At 42.4% G+C, this 4,629-nt stretch overlaps 1 protein-coding gene and 1 pseudogene across 1 annotated transcript in view; one reads left to right on the plus strand and one right to left on the minus strand.

The window, feature by feature from the left end:
- SMARCC1 (SWI/SNF related, matrix associated, actin dependent regulator of chromatin subfamily c member 1) overlaps nucleotides 1-4,629 on the minus strand; it is a 165,759-nt gene that overhangs the window by 49,795 nt on the left and 111,335 nt on the right. The gene's annotated exons all lie outside the window — the stretch shown is intronic.
- LOC100959356 lies at nucleotides 1,274-2,035 on the plus strand (annotated as a pseudogene).

Consider the following 4,629-nt stretch of genomic DNA (forward strand, 5'->3'; position numbering starts at 1 on the left):
CCTGTGGTCCCAGCTACTTGGGAGGCGGAGGCAGGAGACTCGCTTGAGCCCAGGAGTTGGAGGTTGCTCTGAGCTGTAATGCCACGGCACTCTGCCCAGGGGGACAGCTTGAGGCTCTGTCTCAAAAAAAATAAATAAATTAACAAAAATTAAAATATGAGTCTCACCCTGTCACCAGGCTGATGTGCAGTGATGTAATCATAGTTGTCTATAACCTTCAATTCCTGGACTCAAGTAATCCTCCCACCTCAGATAGCTAAGTTATAGGTGTACAACACCACCTAACTTTTAAATGTTTTTTGGGAAAGACAGAGTCTCACTCTGCAGCCCAGGTGAGTCTAGAACTCTTAGCCTCATGCAGTCCTCCCACCTCAGCCTCCCAAAGTGCTGAGATTACAGGTGTGAGCCACTAGGTCCAGGTCTAACAGTATTATTAAGATATATATTGGAAGTATCAGTGATTATTATGTGTGTAGCCGTTAAAACCTTGCAATTGGCTCGGTGCCTGTGGCTCAAGTAGGCTAAGGCGCCGCCACTTAAGGTGACGGGTTCGAATCTAGCCCGGGCCCACCAAACAACAATGACGGTTGCAATCAAAAAATAGTCGGACGTTGTGGCAGGCACCTGTAGTCCCAGCTACTTCGGAGGCGGAGGCAGGAGACTCACCTGAGCCCAGGAGTTGGAGGTTGCTGTGAGCTGTGATGCCACAGCATTCTACCCAAGGGGACAGCTTGAGGCTCTGTCTTAAAAAAAACCTTGCAATTACCAAATATTTTATGCTCCTTTATAGTAAGAAAATATTTTATATATTTTTTTCCTAAAAAAAAAAAAAAACCTTGCAATTGGAATGTACAAAGATAATTTTCTCATGTCAAGGAATTTCAGGTATAAATGAACAAATTATGAGATTTTTTTGAGAGGTAAAAAGTCTTCCTATTGCTCCAGAGCTGACACCCACCTACTATGAATACAAATTGACCAGACATTTTGGGGAATGTAGACATGGGATGGTGTGCAGAATAAATCCAAAAGAAATGTCTATGGTTTTCTTTTAAGAAAATGTGATTCCTGCTTTCTTGAAAGGACTGAACCTACTGCTGCAGATAAAAAGAAAATACATTCTCTCTTTTCCGTCTTGCATAAGATGGTGGGTAAAAAGTTGAGAAGCTGGTTTCTAAAGAAAAGAAACCTGTTAGTAAAGAGAAGAGATCTAAGGCCAAGAAGGGGAAGCCCCGCTGCAGCCGAAATCCTGTTCTCGTCAGAGTTAGGCAGATACTCCTGATCTGCCATGTATTCCAGAAAGGCAATGTATAGGAGGAAATACACAGTGGCTAAATCCGAGATTGAAAAGAAAAAGAAGGTGAAGGTCACTGGCACCGTTACAAAACCAGTGGTGGGGACAAGAATGGTGGTACTCGGGTGGTTAAACTTGGCAAAACACCTAGATATTATCCCGCCGAGGATGTGTCTTGAAAGCTGTTGAGCCATGGCAAAAGACCATTTAGTCAGCATGTAAGAAAACTGAGATGTAGCATCACACTGGGACCATTCTAATTATCCTCACTGGGCGCCAAAGAGGCAAGAGAGCGGTTTTCCTAAAGCAACTGGGCAGTGGCTTGCTACTTGTGACCGGACCTTTGTCCCTCAATCGAGTTCCTCTATGAAGGACACACCAGAAATTTGTCATCACCATCACCAGAATAATTGACATCAGTAATGTTAAAATCCCAAAGCATCTTATTGATGCTTATTTCAAAAAGGTCCAGTCACAAGTAGCAAGTCACTGCCCAGTTGCTTTAGGAAAACCATTCTTTTGTCTGTGGCAAGCAGCTCTAGAAACTCAAGACACCAGGAAGATGAGATCTTCATCAAAGAGAAAGAGAAATAGAAGATGACAGAAGAGCGCTAGGTTGATCAAAAAGCTGTGGACTCACAAATTTTACCGAAAATCAAGGCTATTCCTCAGCTCCAAGGGTACCTGCAATGTGTGTTTGCCTTGACAAATGGAGCTTACTCTCATAAAACGGTGTTTTAAATTTCTTAAAAAGAACCTAATTAAATGGCTGATAGATTTTTTAAAAAGGAAAAAGAAAAAAAAGAAAACATGTTCTAATTTCAAAATGGGATAGAAAAGACAGGCAAAAGTTTAAGAAGGGCTGACCTAGTTTATTCCCATAATAGTTCCGTGCCCTTCCTTCCCTCTAAGCCTAACCCCCTGATGGAAAGAATCCATAGCACTCAGACAGGTGAGCTCTTGTTTGCACCCAAACACCAGTCCTACAGGTGTAACAACTCACAGCCATCAGTGGATGCAACGAAAAGTGGACATGCCCCTGAACACTCCCTCATATGGCAATAATAGGGAGAAGCCAGAAAGCATGTCACCTCCTGTGTTTAGGAGCTAGATCTAGAACCTCTAATTACCACTCCATGTCAGAGTGTGACAAACAATTATCAAGTAGAATATCAAGCTTAATAACTAAGCTGTTTATAGACCAGAAGAACAAAATGAGAATAAGAGAAACTTGGATTTGCTAGCTAAGTTATACTAATTACAGTAATTTACATGAATTCCTTACCTTCTAATTACCATGTGGCACAAAAATGATTATATATGCTGTGAAATTTATCAGATCCAGCTATAAGTGGCACTGCAAATATGCCACCTCATGTAGCACAAGCATCTATACCACCTTCACAAATTAGAGAAAAAGGAGGTATATATGTTTTGTTTTGATTTTCTGAAACTGAGTCTCATTCTGCTGTCTAGGCTAGAGTGCCATGGTGTCAGCCTAGCTCATAGTAATCTCAAACTGCTGGGCTCAACTGACCCTCCTGCCTTAGCCTCTTAAATAGTTGGGACTACAGTCACCTGCCATAACATCTGGCTAATTTTTCCATTTTTAATAGAAACAGGGTCACGCTGTTGCTCAAGGTGGTCTAGAACTCCTGAGCTCAAGTGATCCTCTCATCTTAGCCTCCCAGAGTGCTAGTATAACAGGAGTGAGACAATGAACTGGACTAGAAACATAGGTGTTTTGAGAATGAAGATATAAGTTCCTAGTTATTAAAATAAACATTACTGCTGCTGATAGAATGGTAACAGTCACCTAGAAAGGAATCCTTCTTTGTAAACTCTTCTAAACTTCGTATGGAATAGCAAAGGACCAAAGCCAAATAATCTATAAAAATGACTTCTCTGCAGTGAAGGAGTCAAACAGTTACACGAAAACCAACAGTGCACAATAGACACATTTTTGTGCTCATACATGTTAATAGCTATGAAGTTAGAGAAAAACATCATTAAGTATTCCAGAAACTTCTTAAGGCAGTCTACCATTTTATTTTATTACTTTCTCTTTTAAGAGACAGAGTCTTACTTTGTCATCCTCGGTAGAGTGCTGTGGCGTCACAGCTCACAGCAATCTCCAGCTCTTAGGCTTAGGCGGTTCTCTTGCCTCAGCCTCCCAAGTAGCTGGGAATACAGGAGACTGCCACAACACCTGGCTATTTTTTGTTGCAGTTTGGTGGAGGCCAGATTTGAATGTGCCACCCTAGGTATATGGGCCTGGCACCTTACTCACTGAGCCACAGGCACTGCCCAATCTGCCATTTTAGTTCCTTCTAAGGTAACATATAGTAAAGCATAGCCCAAGATACAAAGAGAAGAAATAATTGGAAGGAAGAGTGAACAATACCATGTAAGAGAATAATGTTCAAAAAAGCTTAGAAGGACTAGAGCACCAAGAACACAAAGGGTAAGGAAAGTCCTATGGAAGGGCAAAACAGTTGGGTGGGTATGGTGGCTCACATTTGTAATCCTAGCACTCTGGGAGGCAAAGGCGAGTGGATTGCTTGAGTTCGGGAGTTCAAAACCAACCTGAGCCAGAGTGAGATCCCTGACTCTAAAGACAGTCCCACAAAAATAGTAGCAGTCCCAGCTACTTGGGAGGCTGAGGCAAGAGAATCACCTAAGCCCAAGAGCTGGAGGTTACTGTGAGCTGTGACGCCACAGCACTCTACCGAAGGCGACAAAGTGAAACTCTTGTCACAAAAAAGAAAAAAGAAAAAGAAAAAAAGGAAGGCAGAGCAGTGTCACAGAGGTAGGCAGCTGAGGAACATGAAAGCTGACATCAAGATGGACACATGGGGTATGCCAGCACCCACCAGGGAATGGCAAAATTATATAGAGAAAGAGATAATATTCTGTAAACCACAGTCACAAAAGATAGAGCTTGGAATGATGGGTAAATCTGGAATTAACACACCTCCATTTTATTGACGAAGCCAATAAGATTTACAGAGATTACAATATTTGCTTTTGTACCTAGCATAGTACTTACTTCACAGTAGATGCACAATAAGTATTTGTTGAATGAGTGAATAAGAAAACTTAGATGGGTGGCACCTAGGGCTCAGTGAGTAGGGCGCCAGCCCCATGTACCTAGGGTGGTGCCTTCAAACCCAGCCCTGGCCAAACTGCAACAAAAAAATAGCCAGGAATTCTCGTGGGCACCTGTAGTTTCAGCTACTCGGGAGGCTGAGGCAAGAGAATCGCCTAAGCCCAGGAGGTGGAGGTTGCTGTGAGCTGTGTGATGCCACAGCATTCTACCAAGGGTGATAAAGTGA

Source organism: Otolemur garnettii, unplaced genomic scaffold, assembly GCF_000181295.1.
Source record: "Otolemur garnettii isolate 467f Iridium unplaced genomic scaffold, OtoGar3 scaffold00082, whole genome shotgun sequence".
NCBI classification, from domain to species: Eukaryota; Metazoa; Chordata; class Mammalia; order Primates; family Galagidae; genus Otolemur; species Otolemur garnettii.